We start from the raw sequence: 21,002 nt of genomic DNA, 5'->3' as shown, positions 1-21,002 counted from the left end.
ATAGGAATATTTATGTGGTGCAGTAAATTGAGTGCCAGGCCTAGAGGTAGGAAGATTGGAGTCAAATACAGTCTCAGACACTTACTAACTGTGTGACCCTGAAAAAATACAGTTTGCCTCAGTTTTCTCATCTGTAAAATAGGCTGGAGAATGAAATGGCAAACCACTCCAATATCTTTGCTAAGAAAAATGTAAATGGGGTCACAAAGAGTCAGCCATGACTGCAAACAATTTAACAACAAACAATAAAAGCACTTCAACAAGTAAAAAGCTGTCAAATATCATAGGATATTTGATCTGACTTGGAGAACAGGTACTTTGTTACACATACCCAAAAGTAGGTTCACCAAAGATCCACATGAATCCCCTATACATACTCCCAGAACTGGACCCTCATTCATCAGTTCTTAGTTACAAAAAGATAATAGAGGGGCAGCTAGATGGTGCAGCAGATAAAGCACCGGCCCTGGATTCGGGAGTACCTGAGTTCAAATCCGGCCTCAGACACTTAACACTTACTAGCTGTGTGACCCTGGGCAAGTCACTTAACCCCAATTGCCTCACCCCCCCCCAAAAAAAAGATAATAGAACTGGGTTCAAGAGGGTTCTTTGTTGACACTTCCTGGTTCAACCTTAAGAGAATCTGGTGTGTAGAACCAGGCTGGGGAAGGACTGTCACAGCCATGGTATACCCAGGCCTTATGGCGCCCATCATCATGATGAGTGTCTTCTGATGGATCATTGGGATCTTTGTGCTCTGCTCTATCCCCAAAGGTCCCAATCAAGGTGTTATCATCATCATGTTGGTAACCTGTGGTGTTTTTTGCTATGTCTTTTGGCTCATTGCTATTCTGGCCCAGCTTAACCCTCTCTCTGGACCACAGTTTAAAAATGAAGCCATCTGGTATCTCAAGTATCACTGGCATAGAGGAAGAGAATGATCTGGGGATTCTCTGTCACCTAGGTAAATAAGATATATCTTCTCAATGTTAAAGCACCGCTTATTCCAAAGACTGCCTCAACTCATCTGTTTGCAGAGCAGCTGCCTTAAATATTTACAGTATATTTGAATTTTCACCTTACTCTCAAGTTCAGCATTTTTTCTCTTACTTTAAATAATCCTCTTTGTAAAATTGTATGCCTACTTTATCTAAAGTACTTCCCAAACATGCCAAAGGTATATGGGCTCTACTGATGTAGAAGAATATGATTTTAGTGAAATGTATTATTCACTTTTCCCAATTCACATCTAAGGACTTGAAGATGGTCCATTTCCTCCTCTCCCCACCATTAACCACATTAAAAACAAATTATGTATTTAAGGCTCCTACAGCAGGACAATTGGTTACAGTTTTGTTAATTATTAGTAGATCATGTTCAGAGTGGAAATGCACCCTAAAGGTATTGGAGCTATATTTTCTAAGGAATTTAAAATTAAATTTCTGACTCCCTTTGGAATAATTTTTTCTTCTTTCTATGGAAAAACGAAAACAAAACAAAAATCAAAAGAGCAATACAAAGAAAAAGGTGAAAAAAAGAAATACCACCAAAACATTGGATTTAGAAAATAGGCATAATATTTTTGCCAGAGAAGATGAAGCCATCTCCTTTTTGAAGAGAAAGGAGCTTCATGTGCTCTTATGAATAAAGAGCCTCAGGTAGCACAAGGCAAAGGCAAATCATGATGAGCTAGCAAATGAAAAGGTGAATCATGATGATTAGTGAGTCTTGACTGATTCTTACAGAAGTAGACGTGTTAATTTGACATCAACAATAATTGGTCATTATCATTTTTTCAGGTCCTGTATTCAGGACGTGATCAAGAGTCCCCTGAACTTTGTCAAACTAAATGATCACTATCCACTGATAATACTTCATGGAGAAAGATATCATGGAAAGAACCTAGGAAATATAACTAGGAATTATGAAGTATTGGCAAAGGAACTAAAGTTCTGAAAGAAACAAATAGTGTTTTCATCCTCATTGCTAATGGAAGGAAGGAACTTCAGAAGTAAAATGTAAGTTTGGGAAGTGAATAGCAAGTTAACAAATTATATCTGAGAAAGGGCTTTGTATTTCTGGATAAATAATATGTAGGAATTCATAGGACATGGGAATGAAGGACTATTGGCCAGTTAAGCAATTGACTCAATTAGAGTCACTAAAACATTTTCCTAGAGAATTGGAAATCTGATGAGTATTTTGAACTGAGTGAAGAAGGAAAGAAAACTGCTCACATCTTTTAGCTATTCTGTATAACATAGAAATAGTAGGCATGGCATGAAAAGAAAGCTATCTTTGGATGGGATCAATAATTCACAGGAATCAATATCTAAGGCAAAGGCTAGTAATAAAACTCACAACCTCAGATGCCTAAATAGTGTAGTAGATACAGTACTAGAGACAAGAACACATGAGCTCAAATCCTACCTCATGTAGTTACTAACTGCATTATCCAGGGCAAGTCACTTAAACTCTCTGCCTCAGATTCCTCATCTTTAAATCTTTTTTTTTTTGGTGCGGTAATGGGGATTAAATGACTTTCCCAGGGTCACACAGCTAGTAAATGTCAAGTATCTGAGACCGGATTTGAACTCAGGTACTCCTGAATCCAGGGCTGGTGCTTTATCCACTGCGCCATCTAGCTGCCCCTTTCCTCATCTTTAAAATGAGTATAATAATAGCATCTTCATCCAATGATTGTTGCATGGATAAAATGAGATAATGCTTTAAAAAGTGCTTTGCAAACCTTAAAACAATATATAAATACTAGCAATTGTTATTATGTAAATGTATATAGTATTGGTAATAAACATGGTGAATTAGGGCTTTAACCTGCCAGGATGAATTCTATCTCAATGGCATAATTTATATTCAGTGGAATTCATAACTGAAATATGAGTTTGGAAGGGCATACCTTATTTTTAAAAATAGATTAGATTAAAAGAGTAGTGAAATGTCCTTACATATCAGAAAAGATATGCTTATGTTAACAAATCCACCAACCAATGAGATAAATCATGATGGAGCACCTTTGGATAAGAGTCAAAGAACAGAGAAACAGTAGTAATATGGTGGAGGCATCTTAGTGGAAATGTGCTGCTGACTACAAGGGTTGAAGGATAAAATAGATAACAAATTTGACAGAGGAGCGATATGGTAGTGATAGCCAATTTCTACTTTCGGAACACTGGCCAGGAGCTATCTCTCTGTTTCATCTGAATACAGAACATATGCATTTTAAACTTTACCTTAATGATAACTTCATTTTGTGGAGATTGCTGTTCTGGATGAGATTCCGAACAATAGCTTATTGTTGAAGTACAAATGATGGGAGGTAGAAAAGGAAATTTGTAATCTATTGCAGAGTTCCTGAAAAGTAGATAAGAAAGAGATATCTAGAAATAGTCAGTTGTGCATCATATATGTAGAGAGAGAAAATTTCAAAAAGTTCACAGAATGCATAGATAGGATTTTACCCTTTAAACTTCTCGGAAGAAAAATAGCCCAGATGATGACAGTAATGATGGCGGGGGTGATGGTGGTTGTGATAGTTGACATTTACTTAGCACTTTCCACACATTATTTTATTTGATCCTGATCAAGAGGCAAAAGAACCAAATTCTGAAAAATTAAACACACAGGAAGGAAGGAAAATGTAGAGTTTCCTAATTAAAGTATTGTACAGTGAACTCATGGTGCTATGGAAGAGAGCTCTACATTTGGAGTGCTAAGGATATGGGTTCAAATCAGCCTCTTCTATTTACTATTTGTTATGACTTTGAGCAGATTGCCTTACCTATTTGGGCCTCAGCTTCCTTATCTGAAAACTAATGGAATCGAACTAGGTGGCCTCTAAGGTCTCTTCCATATTTAAGTCCATCATCCTGGTATTATTATCATTGAACAACTCAGTTTATTTTTTTAAAGACATGTTCAACAGACAGAAACAAGGACAGACTAGTAATTTAAAAAAGAATAGTTCCACTTGACAAGGAAAATTAAGAGAACTTATTTACTTAAGATGTACTCCAGACCTGGAATTCTTCTTCTTCTCTCTGCCTTGAAGAATCCTTATGTTCCTTTAAAGCCCCTGTAAAGTTTTCTCTGACTTCATTTCTCCTAATTGTTAATAACTATTCCTTCCTAAAATTACTTTATTCTAGTTCGACAAAGTTTTATTAAGTCCTTAAAATGTGTAAGATATCAAACTAAGGGATGGGAATACAAAGTGACAAGTGAGATATCCCCTGCCCTCAGGGATTTTTGCCTTCTAGTAGGAAGATAGAATATCTTTGAAAATAAGTCCAGTAAGAAGAATATTGAGGACTGAAGACCCTAGGACAACTAGAGAGTTAAGGAAAAGTTTCCAGGAGAATGCAACCCTAAAATGAGTTCTGAAGAAAGATAAGGTTTCTGAGAAACAGAGATGAGGAAGGAGTTCATTCTAGGAATAAAGATTGACTTAGGATTTCATGATCATAAATCCAATTGATTGGAAAGTTGTTTGAGCCATTGGTAGAAATCGGAAGATTTGGAGAAAAATATAAGCTCCTTGGGAGACTATTTTATTTTTGTCCTGGCAGCTAGGTAATGAAGTAGATAGAGTCAGGAAGACCTGAGTTCAAATGCTGCCTCAGACACTTAACTAGCTATGTGACCCTGGGCAAGTCACTTAACCCTGTTTGCCTTAGTTTCCTCATCTATAAAATGAGCTGGAGAAGGAAATGGCAAAGCACTCCAGTGTCTTTGCTAAGAAAACCCCAAATGAGGTCACAGCAAAGTAGGACATGTCTGAACAGGTTTGAACAAAAACTGTCAGCACCTTATACCTGAGATTGAGACACTGAGTAAATTCTAGTTGAATTGAATTGAATGAGAAGCTGATCTTCATAATTAATTTTAAGAACAAATATTTTCCTCAGTTCTATTGGGGCAAAAGGCAAACATCAAAGAGGAGATAGGCCTACTACTCAAAATGCTGGGCTTGGAGTTCTGATAGACCTGAATTCAAATCCTCTTTCATGGACTTAATGAGTTAGGAATTGTCTTTCATGGATTTAATGAATTATGTGACCATGGACTTGTCACTTTTTTTTTTTTGTTTTGCGGGGCAATGGGGCTTAAGTAACTTTCCCAGAGTCACACAGCTAGTATGTGTCAAGTGTCCAAAGCCGGATTTTAACTCAGGTCCTCCTGAATCCAGGGCGGGTGCTTTATCCACTGTGGTCACTTGTCACTTAAGAACTGTCATCCTAATAATGGTGATAGACTTGGCTCTTCTCAGCAGTGCAATGATCCAAAACAATTTCAAAGTACTCATGATAGAAAATGTTTTCAGCATCTAGATAAAAGAACTGTCCATTATGAATGCAGATTGAACCACACTGTTTCTACTATTGGGCTGGGTTTTTTTTTTCCCTTTTCTCAAGTTTTTCCCTTGTGCTCTGATTCTTCTTTCACAATATGACAAATGCAGAAATATGTTTAATGTGATTGTATATATATATATATATATATATACACACACACACACACACACACACACACACACACACACACACACACACACAAACAATATCAGATTGTTTCCGTCTTAGGGTGGAGGGAGGGACGGGAGAGTGGGAGAAAAAATTGGAACTTAAAATCCTATGAAAACAAACATTGAAAACTATCCTTACATGTTACTGGAAAATAATAAAATACTTTTATTTAAAAAATAACTTTCATCCTTCCTTTCCCCATCTGTAAAATGAGGCCACTGAGTTTGCCATCTATAATCCTAGGAACATAATAATAGATAATAGACAGAGTGAAGACAAAATTTTTCAACTCTTAATTTGCTTCTGTTTTCTGCATTTTGGAGAAAGATCTTTAGAATGGTAATCCAAGAACAAAAATGGTTAAAAGGAAGTCAAAACTCATGATAAATGAGTCAAGGCAAAGAGAACATCTTCCTCCCTTCCAATGACTTCAGGACACCAGTCTAAGATAAATGATATTCAATGGTCCTGACAAAGAAAGCAAGAGGGTAGGATTGTTTGAGTAAGTCAATCAAGTCATGCCCTGACCCTGATTTAAAGTGTGAAAATACTCACAAAACCTTAAGAAGGTGACAATAAATCTCAATCACCCAATTTATCAAAAACTTTAGATTAAGTTTGAAATATCCTTGGACAAAATAGGATAACATTGGAAGGAAGAGTGTTTGGATAACCTGAGGAAACTGTTACACCCTGTGTGTCATCTATAAAATAGAACATTTATTCAGAACCCAAGTTATTTCATCACCTGGTGCAGGAGGCAGATTCAGATCCTAGTGAGCTGAGGAGGAGAGAGTTTTCAGCTGAAATATATTGAGAAGGAGTCTCTTGGGGAAAAGAACACAACACAGGTCTCTTCCTCATTTCTATCCCACTTTGGGTGGTGGTCATGTATTGAATCAGGAGCCAAGGATAACCTGGGATATAGATTCATAGCTCTAAAAAAACAAAACAAAAAAAGCAGAAAAAAGTTATAATATGCCTAAGTGAAACTTCTTGAACACCCCAGAGTGGAGAGAAAAAGACCAGGAATTGTGAGTTACCCCATGGTTGCATGAATTCTCTAGGCTTGAATCCACTTTTTCATGAACTCTATGTACCTCAGCGAGAATGTGTCTTAGGCTTTTGAAAAGATGCCTTTATCCTACTTATTATTAATATAATACCTTAATAACTACTCCTTTCTAAAAGCTAATTAAGTTCAGCTGACTAAATTATTCTCAACTAGTCATCATGACAGGAAAAACAGATTGAGTTGATAATCCAGGACTGAAAACACAATGCTTCATCATTCTCCTACGTGTTCAGGGAAGCCTCCTTTTGGGATGCCCCATGAGTAACCTTTAGCCCAGGGGTAGTTCTGAGTTCTTATAGTAATGTCTTAATATATGTCTCTTGGGAACGTTCTTCTTGGTTGATCACTCTATGGTGCCTTCTTTTAGGGTCCTAAGTTGAAATTTATTGGAGTTGGTAGGTCCTTGTGAAAGAAATTTTCCTCCCCTCCACAGACAAACCAATCAATACATTCTGGTTTTTAAAAGTTGTTTATGGTTCTAAGAGGTTTAGTCATCTGCTCAGGGTCATACGGGCAATATGGGTTAAAGGTGGGAGCTGAACCAGGTCCCTAAGGACAATTCTTTCTTTATCCATACCATGTTGCCTCTCTCAGAATGTTTAAGTGCCTCATAATTGCAGAGCCCCATGATCCTTATGACAAAGAACTCAGAATATAACTGAATCACCATCGTATACTCAATGATACCTTTAATGGCTTATTCCAAAATAGGCTGCGGGTGAGGCTCTGGCCTTCAAAGGTATCCAAGGTTCTAAAGAATTTGAGAATTGTAGTTCTCTTATTTGGGAAAATAGGAAGCTAACTCAACATCAGGACTAGAGGAAGGGTTATCCCCAAAGTGGGAGCTTTTACGCTTATCTTGAGAGAGAAAGGAGCAAAGGAGAAGACAAGGGGCTGATGGGTTCCTTTCTCAACACATGGAATACAAGGAACATATTGCAGTGACATCTGTAATTTCTTTTCACAAAATCAAAGTCTTTAAGGGAGACCACAAGAGATAAAAGCTAAAGAGAAAAATGGGAGGGATAAGATATTGTGAGCTGTTTTGTTTGCTTGATTTTTTAAAAAATTCCAGGCATTTATTCAGGTGATTGAACCATGGAGAAAAACAATCACTGAAGGATTGGTGGTGCTTACCCATAACCTTGCTTCAGATGGTTTCAATGGGCACCCCTTCTTAATCATGTCCATTTATTCTGTTAAAAACTGAATTTGACTGATGCAACTTCATTTCTCATAAACCTCTATGGTTGACCTTGTCCTGTCAGTTCCAAATATCCCATTTTATAGGGAATAATACCACAGGACAACTCTGGAGGCAACACAGGAAAGAGTGACAGTTCTTATTCCAGGGCTAGGATGCTAATACTCTAACTCATTATTACTGTTTTCAGTGTCAAACTGGGGGCATCATCACAAGCTATTCATGTTTCATAGCCTTACTTTCAAAGGCACAATCACTATGAATTTGGGGTCTTTAAAAATTTGCCTCATCAAATGTGGAAATTTATTTTGATTTGGGGACCCTACCTTTAGGCTGAGATTAGAAAGCCTTAGGCCCTCAGGGTCTCTTCTGTGTGGGAGGAGCTGGTGCCCCTCCCCCTCAGCTTCAGCTGAGCCAAAAAGCCCTGTGGGCTGTACAAGATGCCAGGTCAGACAGCTGCGGGGGGAAAGCCCCCAGCTCCCTCCAACCTGATCGGAGCTATCTGAGAGATCCTGGGCTTGTCCAGGCTGGGCTCTGGTGTAGCCCGAGGCACGTGAGGCTGGAGCGCACCACCCCCCCCACCAGCCACTGCCCTGGCTGGCAGATTAGCTTAGTCTGTGGGGGCGCAGGAAGCCCCAAGATTTGAGTGGAGAGAAGAAAAGGTATATATAGACCTGGGAGTTGGATCTGTCGGGGGACAAGACAAACTGTAACGCAGGACTAGGAGCAACAAGGAAAGGCCGGCTGACAAGATTAAGAGAGGCGGACAAGATTAGAGGGTCGGCAAAGGCAGAAGAGGGCAGACTGATGGAGCAGACAGACAGAAGGTTGGTGAGAGAGAAACACAGGGGTTCAGAGGTGGCAGTAAGGAGAGGAAAGTTAGAAGCAGGGGGATTTACAAAGTGAAAGGGACTCAGAATTAGAATAAAGGACCTGAGTGCCCTAATTCAAGTGGCAGCTAAGGTCCTTATTGTATTAAAAAGAAGGTCCAGCCCAGCAGGTGGGAAAGAGACCCAGTGGAAAGAGACGCACCACAATGCAGTCAGGTTGTACATTTTATTTCCCTGTATTCTTAATTTTAAATAGTATCTCATAAATAAACTCTGCTTTGATTATTTAGTTAAGAGGCTTCTTAATATTTTGCTTATCAACTTGGGAGTGGAGCAGTGTGGTGGAACTTTATAAACGGCCCACATTAAATTAATAGACAGTCAGATAGCCAAATAGTCAAACGTCCCCAGATTAGTCCTCCACAGATTAGTCCCCCCAAATTAGCCCTAGTCATCAAAAATATTTTACACAAATATATAGGCCTACACACACATACACATATGGATATGGCTATGGATGTACATTTGGATATATGTCTAACATAGTGACATAAGATTACACTGCTGTATTTTTTTCTTTTCAAAATTAGTCTTATTTTAATATTTCATTTTTCTAAATACATGTAAAATAATTGAACATTCATTTTTCTAAAAATGAGTTTCAAATTCTCTACCACTCTCCCCTTCTCTTCCCTCCCTAACACAGCAACTTGATGTGTTGTACATGTGCAGTCATGGAAAACATATTTCCATACTAGTCATATTGCAAAAGAAAACACAGACCCCCAAAATCCCACAAAATAGTATGATTTGATCTGCATTCAGACTGTATCAGTTCTTTCTCTGAACATGAACAGCATTTTTCATCATAAATCCTTCAGAGATGTCTTGAATCATTGTATTACTGAGAATAGTTAGTTCACTTAAAGTTGATCATCATATAATATTGCTGTTACTGTGTACTACATTCTCCTGGTTCTGCTCACTTCACTCTGCATCATTTTATATAAGCCTTTCTAAAACCATCCTGTTCATCTTCTCATATAGCACAACAGTATTGCATCACATGCATATACCACAACTTGTTCAACCATTCCTCATTTTATGGGCTTTCAATTTCCAATTCTTTGCCATCACAAAACGAGCTGCTATAAATTTTGTACTTATAGGTCATTTCTTATTTCTTTTATGTCTTTTCTGTCACATTAGCCAATCTGATAAGTGTAGGTGGTACCTCACAGTTGAATTTTTGTAATTCTAAGAAGAGATTAACATGATTGAAACCTTCAGATTTGTGACTGAAGAGGGATGAAGGAAGGGTAAGAAAATGGCTTTTGCCATTTATTATTATTCTCCACCATTTGGGAAGCTATACATTCTTATTAAATTCTTTTTTAATAAAAAATATATTTTATTATTTTCCAGTTACATGTAAAGATAGTTTTAAACATTTGTTTTTATAAGATTTCTCGTTCCAAATGTTTCTCCCTCCCTTAATTTTCTCCCCCTCCCCAAAACAGCAAGCAGTCTGATATAGGTTATATACATGTACAATCACATTAAACATATTGCTGCATTAGTCATGTTGTGAAAGAAGAATCAGAACAAAATGGAAAAACCTCAAAAACCAAAAAAAGTAGAAACAGTATGGTTCAATCTGCATCCTGATTCCACAGTTCTTTTTTTTTTTTCCTAGATGTGGAGAGCATTTTCCATCATGAGTCCTTTGGAATTATATTAGATCACTGTATTACTTAGAAGGACCAAGTCTATCACAGCTGATCATCACACAATGTCATTGATACTATATACAATGTTCTCTTGGTTCTGCTCATTTCACTCAGCATCAATTCATATCTTTCCAGGTTTTCTGAAATCCTCCTGCTTATCATTTATTATAGCACAATAATATTACATTATATTCATATATCACAACTTCTTATTAAATTCTTAATAAATACTTTTAATTAAAAGAAGTCAGAAATCTATGAGAAAATGATGTCTCTGTCTTAAGCAAAGTGGCTGGTAGTTGCTCTGTAAATTCTAAGTCATTTATTAATCCTTATGTGGGTTGAATTCCTGGTAGTGATGTGAGAAAACTGAGCACCACCTGTTTCAGATAAGTATTTCTGTCTCTTTTTGCCAAGCTCATGGATCCATCAGGCTAGAGCAATTAAGTAAAAAGAATGTGGAATTCCACACTTATTGGTATTATCTGTATCTAATCCTGATATTTAGGAATATCTTTAACAGTAACTTGTTCCAGTCAATATTCTTATATCTTGGATTACTCATGTGCATCATGTTACTTAAGTCCCTACCTTTTCCTATTTCTCAAGACTCCACCCCCCTAAAATTATCTTGTACTTCTTTAATGTTCCTAAGGTGTATTTGCCAAGAAAATATAATATCTTTGAGGACAAGAACTATTACCTTTTCTTTTTCTCTCCACAAACCCAACCTTGTGTAGTGCCTTATATACAGCAAGTGTCTAATACTTGTTCAGGCAAACTGACCTTGAATCAAATGAACATAGATTTTTCTTTTCTTAGAAGAACTGAAGCCATTAATTTCCATTTGGTCTAAGAGTAGACTTTGTTGCCTAAAGTTAAGAGTATCTCTACCTGTGGCCTGTATCAGCAGACCTATTTAAAACTTTTAATTTACAGACTTGATTTGGATGAGGTGCAGGAAAATGGAGCAGAACAAAACATTGCAGCCATTTTTCTCCCAGTAGCTACTTGATAAAGTCTAAACTGGCTGATTTCCATGCCCTTCAGGGTTTCAAAAACTCAAACAGGAAGTTAACATTTCCATTGCCATAATGATTCTATAATAAAATCTGAGAAGAAACAATAAAACAGAAGGTCAAGAGAAAAGCAATTTATGCTATATTAACAGCCCAATATTATATCAGACTGCATATTAAATATTAAAATGAAAATGAGACATAATTTGGAAAGCATTTGTTATCAAATTACATTATTCATCTTTAATTACATAGCCTTAACACACTCTAAGTGCTAACTCCTTCAGAGTAGCAAAATTCCCCCAACTTTTCATTGCTACTAAAACATTCTGCTGAACCAGGTTTCCCCCTTGTTCCTAAGGTAATTATCCTTTGAGATGGAAGATTAGATAACAGACTGTGGTGGTGCTGGTGTTGATCAACATATGAATTGCTGAGGAATTAATAAGTGAATGGATTTGATCTAATTGAACAGTGTTGATGGCTGGGGGTTGGGGGGGGGTGTTATTTCTTGGGTTTCAGGTATTTTTAAAAGGCCTAACTTTTTATCCCTAAAAATCTACCATTAATGTTTTTGTATTTTAGGCCTAAGATTTCTATTAAGAACAAAAGCTTCAATCATGGGAAGGGCAACATTTTAAGCTGTTAATAGTCATTGGCTTTTAGTGTGAATACAAGTTTGAAGAAGACATGATTTTGTTAGCAGGAAGAGGAGTAGATAGGTAAAAGACTTAGACTGGTCTCTAAGTCTTGACCCTGGTCAAAATGGGTGGAGGTGATATCATGAAGGAAGGTAAAAGATACCAAATAGAAAATCTAGGAGTTTCCAAGATAAATATCCACAATAACACTCTCTGTCCCCACTCCCACCCCCCATTTTTCACCATAGGAATGACAGAGTAGGAAAAGGCATTGATCAGAGAGAACATTCGCCTCTTGGCTCTTTTTAAAAAAATCTTCACTTAATCATTTTACCTCAGTTACTTTTTCATCCTGGAATTTCTGTCAATACCTGTGGTCTTTTCACCCTGGAATATCCCTCTGCTCCTGAGACCCCCTTCTCTCAATGGTGAGAGGCCTCCCAGGCCCTTCATTGTGGGGAGGGGGCTAGGCTGGCCTTCATTCCCTCTGCCTCTGTTCTTGACTACTTTTCAGCTCCCATATGTGAACTGTCTTCCCAAATTCCAGGGCAAACTCTTCGAGGACAGGGATAATTACTCTTTTTGCTTATACTCAGTATAGCATCTAACACATAGCAAGTGCTTTATAAATATTTGTTGATAGAGTGACATTTAGTTCATTAGTAATGACAATATTTAAGATTAACAATCATTAAACATTTGTTAAGCACCTACTATGTGCCAAGCATTGTGTTAAGCTCTGGATGACTTCTTAGAAAAGAAACTAAAGATTCTTTTTTTTTTTCAAATATTATTTAAGAGTTCTGAGAAAATGGTCAAAGGAATTGTGTCTATTTTTCCAGTGACTTCATCTAAGCAAATAGAAGCTGAGTCCATTTTCTTCTGCACCTGTTTCTCTTCCAAACCTCTCAGGTCTTTACTGCTGTGACTGTTATAAACAGTTTAAAATCCATTATAATGCTTCCAGAATAAAGAGTGATCCCACTAGTCCAAAATCCTGCTGCTTTAGACACCATTAGGAAATGATGGTCATTATGAATTCAAATTGCATATACTGAAAAGAATGCAGTGTTGTCTTTAAAAAAAGGAAAGTATTAACAAGATTTCTATATTTTGTTTATGAAATGAAACTTGAAGAAATGAGGTAGCTTTTTTATATTCATTGGCTTTATGCAATAAAATAACTCCATACTATTAGTATCAGTAAAAGTAGGTGGTATAAAAGAAAATGGGTAGGGCAGCTAGGTGGTACAGTGGATAAAGCACCTGCCCTGAATTCAGGAGGACCTGAATTCAAATTCAACCTCAGACACTTGACACTTACTAGCTGTGTGACCCTGGGCAAGTCACTTAACCCTCCTTGCCCTGCAAATAAAAAAGAAAAAAAGAAAAAGAAAATGGGTAGTAGAAAGGAGTCAGGAGACCTGGGTTTGAATTTGTATTTCAATACTTACTAGCTGTATGACTCGGGTGAAATAATTTAAGTTCATCAGGCCTCAGTTTCCTCATCTGTAAAATGGGAATACCAATGCATTACCTCTTTCATAGGATTGTATACAGAATCAAATGATGATATGTATGTGACATTTGAAGTACTATAAAAATGTGAGTTTTGTCATTATTACAAAAAAAGCCCACCAATAATAGATTTACCCCTATTCTTTATGTAAATTAAAAGTTTTAAATAGGTCTGCTGATCCAGGCCACAGGTAGAGATACCCTTAACTTTAGGCAACAAAGTCTACTCTTAGACCAAATGGAAATTAATGGCTTCAGTCCTTCTAATGTGGGGCAGCTTGGTGGTACAGTGGATAGAGTGCCAGGCCTGGAGTCAGGAAGACCTGAGTTCAAATCTGTCCTAAGACACTCACTAACTGTGTGACTCTGCGCAAGTCACTTAGTCCTGCCTGCCTTAGTTTCCTCATTTGCAAAATGAGTTGGAAAAAAGAAATGGCAAACCACTCCAGTATCTTCACCAAGAAAACCCCAAAATGGTTAACAAAGAGTTAGACATGACTGAAAAATGACTAAACCACAACATTCTTTATGAATCAGTCAATAGAATTTATTGATAGCTCATTTTGTGTTAAGTCCAGGAATAAATAATAGTGGGGGGAAATGAGCAGTTTGCTATCAAGGATCAGAGATTTAGAACTGGAAAGCACCTTCAAGGTCATTAAGCTCATTCTAGTCTTTCTGTAAATGAGGAAAGTTAAGAGACTTGCCCAAAGTCACAGAAGTCTAGAGTCAACGAGTCAGTCCTCTCATCCTAAATCCAGCACTCTTTCTGCTGTATTTTGCACCCCCATGCCCCAGTTTGTAAATCTTCTAAGTAAGAGCTAGGATTTATCTAATATAGAGCTTTAAGGTTTACAAAGAGCTTTACATTTGTTATTTGATTTGAAGCTCATAACAATCTTATGAGGTAGGTGCTATTATTACCTCTACATATGAGGAAACCAAGGTAGGAACTGGTTAAGTGACTTGCTCAGACACAGTGAGTTTGTGAGGCAGGATCTGAACTCAGGCCTTCCTGACTCCAAGACTAGTATTCTATGCACTGGTGGCACCTAGCTACCTGATAGTCTATTTTCTACAAAATAATAAATTCCAGATATATTGATATTAATATGTTATAGTCATCTTTATCTTAACATATTTAATAGATTGCATTATTTTTAGCTGACTTTGTGATTTCTTTGGTGTAGGGAACATATGGGGAGAAAACTCTGCCTACAAATGCAGATTGGGACCAGCTCAATGACTTGTCTTGGACAATTGATTGGTGAGCTAACTATTAAGTGACTTGTTCAGGGTCTTACAGCCAACATGTTTCAGGGGAAGGATTTTAATCCATCATGCACAAATCAAGATGTCATTGGTCCTCTCTGAAAATGAAGGATGAACAAATATGAGGCAAACTTTCTTTCCATTCTACCATGCTTCCTTCCAGAAAGTTATTTTGGAAACAAGTTTGTTTTCTAGAAATTGTTTTAGAATTGTTTGCATCTTCTATACTTGGAAAGATCCATAAAGGTCATCCATGGATGATGAATCCATACATAGATACAGGAAGAGATGTATCTTCTATATATTCAAATGAATCTATAATTGCTATAACTTCTACATTTATACTGTATCTTCTATATATCCCTTTCTCTCTTCTAATAGTGTCACAAGCTTGGTGCAACCCTTCATCGCCTCAAACCTGGGTTATTGCAACAATCTTCTCCCTACTTCAAGTCTCTACCTATTCCAGCCCATTCTCCATTCTGCTGTCAAATTGAACTTCCTAAAGCTCAGATCTGATTGTGTCACTCCCTACCCTCATTCGGTCAACTCCAATGGCTCTCTATTTCCTCTAGGATCAATAATAGCCACTGTTTGGCTTGTAGGGTCTTTCATAACCTGGATTTCCACCTTTCCAGTTTTCTTATACCTTAATCCACTCCCTTCCCTCCACTCCCTCCCCCCAACCCCTGACTATGTACTCTGCAATCCAATGACACTGGCTACTTTGCTCTTCCTCATACAAGATGCTCTATCTCCTAACTCTATTCATTTTCACTAGCTGTCTCTCATATCTGGAATTCTCTCTTCCCATATCTGCCTCCTGGTTTCTGTCAAATCTCATTTAAGGTCCCACCTCCTATCAGAAGTCTTTTCTTGGTCCTCTTTATTCTTTGTGCCTCTCCTTTGAGACTACCTCCATTTTACCCTGTATATATTTTGTTTGAACATAGTTGTTTATATGTTAAGCTCTGAACTCCTTGAGAGTCGGAACTAGGTTGTTGTTTTTGTTGTTGTTGTTGTTATTGTTGTTATTGTTTGCTTTTCTTTGTTTCCCTAGCACCTAGCACCTAGTACATGCTTAATAAATGCATGCTGGTTTGCTCATATGACTATACACCTTCCTCCACAGTTACAGAATACAATGCATCTGGATGTTCTCAGCCTGTGAAGTTCTTGGGAAAGAGGCATTGTAAAAATTTGGAGGCAAGGATGGAATGCTATCCAAGAATAATGAATGGAAAGGGCAAAAGGATGAAGGTGGAAAATGAAACATCAGTATCTTTTCATAAATCCTTCACAGAAGATCTATCCAATGTACCATCAGTCTTCCTTTCAGTCTTTAAATGTTTTGTGACTATACGTGCTAGCTGGGGTTAAGGGGTATTTACCTATTATATCTCATCCCGAATACATAGTTGGCTCATATCCTTTACTGGTCATACATGTCCTTGAGGATATCTTCTATGCTATGTCTTTGAATATATCAACATTGGCAAGCCTGCCCTTCTGCATTGTCCTCTGGGTTATTTGAAGTTATCATTATTTGGAAATTTTGGGGTTCCCTGATTCACGATGATGTGGTATCATGTGGCAAATACCAGTTTTGAAAAAGAGGACTTTTATGTTGTGTACTGAGCACTTTAGCATTACTGAAAGTACTATGGAATTTCCCAGGTGCAACCCGCTCTATTCTCTTCTTATTTGACACAGAACTCATTTTATTGACCATATGCAATGTCTGTTTTTAATGTATTTAACACGCACACACTGCCATACACCTAGCTCACACACATGCAATCAATCAAGTAATATTAATTAAACACAGTATTTTCTAGGCAATGGTCTAGATTTTGGGAATACAATTGCCATGAATGAAACAATTACTACTCACAACGAACTTACATTTGAGTGAGAGGCAAGGACATATAAATATGTGTGTGTATAGTACAGCAAAAATATGAAGTTAACAAATACACACTGTAATGATTGGAATGATGCCACCTACTGGAGACTTGCTGTGGGAAAGCTCCGCCATGAGGAAAATGCCTCAGAGGGCAAGGCCATGTGGCTTTTCCTTGGCATCAGGAAATGACGTTTGCTCATGGGTGCTGCCTATCAAGGCTACCAGCCAATCAACTTGAGGAGCCTCCTATTTTCTGGGAGGAGACAGGAAGGAGGAGAGAGCCTGTGTGGAGAGCGCTTGCTCTTTTGGGTTCCTGACTTGGTGGTGGTGGTGGCAGCAGAGGACTTCACAGGAAATTTGAGGAAAGATAGGAATGCCAGGCTGTTGGAATTCTGTTCTCAATCTTTTTCTTTCTATTTTTCAATAAACCCTTAAAAACCTAAACTCGTTTTATCAGTGATTTTAGTCAGTTTCCCCAAAAAACTGGGGGAACAGATTAGAATCCACATTTAGAATCTTAAATTACACAACACAAAGTAATTAAATACAAACTAGTTTGGAGTCAATACACTAGCAGTTGGAAGGATCAGAAAAGAAAACCATCATTACACAGAAGATGATGCCTGAGCTGTATCTCTGAGGAAAACAGGGAATTCATGAAGTAGACATTTGAGAGGAGTGCATTCTAGGCCCAGGGGACAGCCAGTGTTGAAGAATGGATGTGAGTTATGGATGGATGGACAAGAGTGTGAAGGAATAGTGTAGACAGTTTGGCTGGACTGGGAAATGTGGAAGGACTAGAATGAGAGTTCCAGGCTAGAAACAGAAATGGGGACCATGTTATGTAGTTTTTAAAACTAAGCTGAATCCAGTCAAGTAAACATGTCAAAAAGCATTTATTAAGTGCCTTCTATGTGTTAGGCACTGTCCCAAATGCTGGAAATGCAAAGACAAATAAACAGTCTCTACTCTCCAGGAACTTGCAGTCTAAAGCGGGGAGACAATCTGCAAACAACTATGTACAATAATAAATATACATGATAAATTGGAGATAACCTAAGAAGGAAGTCATTCGTATTAAGTGGGGGATGGGAAAAGCTTTCTTGGAGAAGGTTGGATTTTAGTTGGGTCTTGAAGGAGGCTGGGTAATCTGGAAGGCTGAAATGAGAAGGAAGAATCACAGACATGGGGGCAGGGGCAGCCATTGAAAATCTTGGGAGTCTGGAGATGGAGTATTATATATGTTTAAGGACCAGGGTAATATATTTAAGTATAGCAACTGTCAGAGCCAGGATTCAAATCCAGGTCTTCTGATGTTGTCAGTCCTGTTTGCATAATAGCTAACTTCTTTCTGTTGGTACAAGCCTTTTGCAAGGATGAAACCTGGTGATGTATTGGTAATCCATGGTCCAATACTCCTGCTTTGACTTGATATGAACTAGGTTCTGGGTTTAGGAGACCTCACAAATTACTCCTTTTGGCTAATGCCCCTAACAATGTCTTCTCGGGGTGCTGATCTTAATACTACCCCCCAAGAGCCAATCAGCAGGAGAGTCAGGAAAACTCATAACATAGGTGTTACAGTTCAGTGTTTGGCATTAATCTCTCTTCTGAGGTACATCCCATTTTGTTGTCACTCTCTGGAGTGGACAGTCAGACAAAACTGACATTTCTCCATCCCATTATTACCTGTACCTCTATTGTGTAACACCTATGCTTTTTCTGGTAGTTCTTTAATTAGCCCCCAAGATTCTAATCATCTTGCCTTTTTACAGTTCACAACTCTTTCAGTGTCCTACACCTATGCCCCAGACCTCCTGAGATTGGCCCTGCTTCCTTTAAGTTTCTTGTTCTGGGAAGTATGGTCACATCATGGGCTCACAAACTTAGGCTTTCTCCTGAAGAGGGAAATCTTCTTGACTGTAGGATTTATGAAGTCTGAAGTTTTCTACAGGCACCTCCTCCCTCCCTCCCACCCACAGATAGATAAAGTGATTCTTAACAACTCTCAGACTCGGTTTCCTCATATCGTATCATAGGATTGAGAGTAGGGACTTGTGCTACCCTATTATTTTAAAAAATAGATTCTTTAAAAAAATGCTTCTTGTGCTACCTACCTCTCAGGGCTATTTTAAGGTTATAATATTTTGTAAATTTGAAAATGCTATTGAACCTTAAACTACTTTTATTATTATTGTAGCCATAAAAGACCATATAAATATGAGCTATTATTACTATAACAAAGGTCACTGATTTCATTATTTTTGGTTGGAATTGTATAAGTTGCAATGTACTTACATTTCACAGAAAAATCTCTCTGAATTCATATCCCAACCTGAGTCTCTAGACTCCAATGTACCCTCAGCTCTGTCTTGACAAGTGAGCTACTCTAATAAATTACAATGTTGAGGTTGGTAGGGAGGACAAGAATTTTCTCCTCTACTTTAAATAAAATGCATGTCTGACATAGTGAGAGGCAGAAATATACTTTTCTGTTGCCTGTAGCTATGACCAATCTCTGCATTCATATTTAAAGTAGAGAAAAATGATCTTTCCCTAATGCAGCCCTCTGGGATTTAATGACCAGAAATCCAGTGCTTATCTGTGGCAGGTAATTTGAGAGAAGGTTAGCACCTGGAGGACACAGTGTCAAATGAATGCTGCCCCCTTTATCATCCTGCATATTCCTCATGTCCAATGAATGGATGCCCAATATTTCTGGGCAGGCTGTTTAATCACGGAATTTTACAGCTGAAATAGATCTTACTGAAATTAAATTGAAGTTGAGAGAGTTAGGTTAGAACATTGGCTTTAACATGCCCTAGCTGTATGACCATGAGTTGTGGATTTGCATTAGCTGAGGAAGTTTTCAACACAGAGGTCCCTCAACATGGATGGAATCAGAGGTGCAGACTACAAAATCTCCATCATCTGTCTGTCTGCCTGTCATTCTGTCATTCTGTCCACGTTGTTCTTACAATCTGAAAGAAATTCTTTTGACTAGATGGCCAAGTATGAGGTGGGGAGGTGTGAATGACTGGAGAATGGGGGAGTTTTGACTGGAAGGCTGAGAGTACATAGGGCCTCAGTTGCGGGGGAGGCAGGGTAAGCCCACAGTGGCTCTTTGGGCAGGTCTAATTATAATTCCCCACTTCTGAGTACCCACAAACCATTCCAGAGGGAGGACCTCCTTGTTGCTTTCCTTCTGTTTTAACTCTTTTCCTTTTCACAAGTCCTTTCCACAAACCCAAAGTGGCAGGTGGGGGAAGGGCTCTGGTCAAGGATCACCACTCCAAGTTCTTTTTTCTTTTCACCTCAGATCCTTGGAGGACTTTGAAAGCCATGTGAGAACCAATGCAGGGGGGGGGGAAGAAGACATATACAGTTAAGAACAACCCATGAGTTGACTAATATCAAACCTCAGAAAAATTATGATTCAGCTGTATGATATTCACATGCTTTAACTAAATACCTTCTTTTTTATTGTTAAAATTATTTTTAAAAAATTTGACAAACCTATAAATAGGGTTTTTTGTTTTGTTTTATTTTAATAGCTGACACAAAGACTATGTTTTAAAGGCTATATAACTCAAGTGATCATTTTCAAAATGGCCATGCAACATGTTATATATGATTTCATGAAGCTGCTATAGTTTTGAATGGAAAGATAATTTTTGAAAAAGGGCATTAAAGGGGACAGCTAGGTGGCACAGTGGATAGAGCACCCACCCTGGGTTCAGGAGGAGCTGAGTTCAAATCCAGCCTCAGACACTTGACACTTGCTAACTGTGTGACCCTGGGCAAGTCACTTGGCCCCAAATGCCTCACCAAAAAAAAATACATATTCAAAAAAAGGCATTAAAATTTCTCTTTAATTTAGCCTTGATTTTAACTACTACTCTGCCTCCACATATAAAACGACATTATAAGACAGACCCTATAATAGAGGACCTTATAATGAGACAGAATGCTGGTCAGTCAGGTACATGTATAATGGTAATATGGATGTGGAAATGAGGCAAAAGGATGTGAGAGAGGAGGCAACATTACAAAAAAGGGGTGGGGGAGAGATAAGTAAATGTTAAAGATTAATTTATCCTTCACATTTTGCCCAAGGCCAACTCAGGGTTTCAATAGTGGGGATGAGAAGAATCGTGACAGTATTCCCATCAATTTATCTTGCTAACTTTATGACATCCTCTAAAGAGATTTCTTCCCCTCATGTCTTTGTCAAAGGTTTGAGTGTATGCCCCAAATGCCCTCT

The 21,002-nt window shown here is 38.0% G+C and overlaps 1 pseudogene; it reads left to right on the top strand.

Annotated features, from left to right (window-relative positions):
* The first annotated feature begins 683 nt into the window (after nt 1-683).
* Nucleotides 684-941, top strand: LOC122746329 (annotated as a pseudogene).
* The last annotated feature ends 20,061 nt before the right edge of the window (nt 942-21,002 follow it).

Source organism: Dromiciops gliroides, chromosome 1 (genome assembly GCF_019393635.1).
Source record: "Dromiciops gliroides isolate mDroGli1 chromosome 1, mDroGli1.pri, whole genome shotgun sequence".
NCBI lineage: Eukaryota > Metazoa > Chordata > Mammalia > Microbiotheria > Microbiotheriidae > Dromiciops > Dromiciops gliroides.
This window is presented reverse-complemented; position numbering and strand designations above follow the sequence as displayed.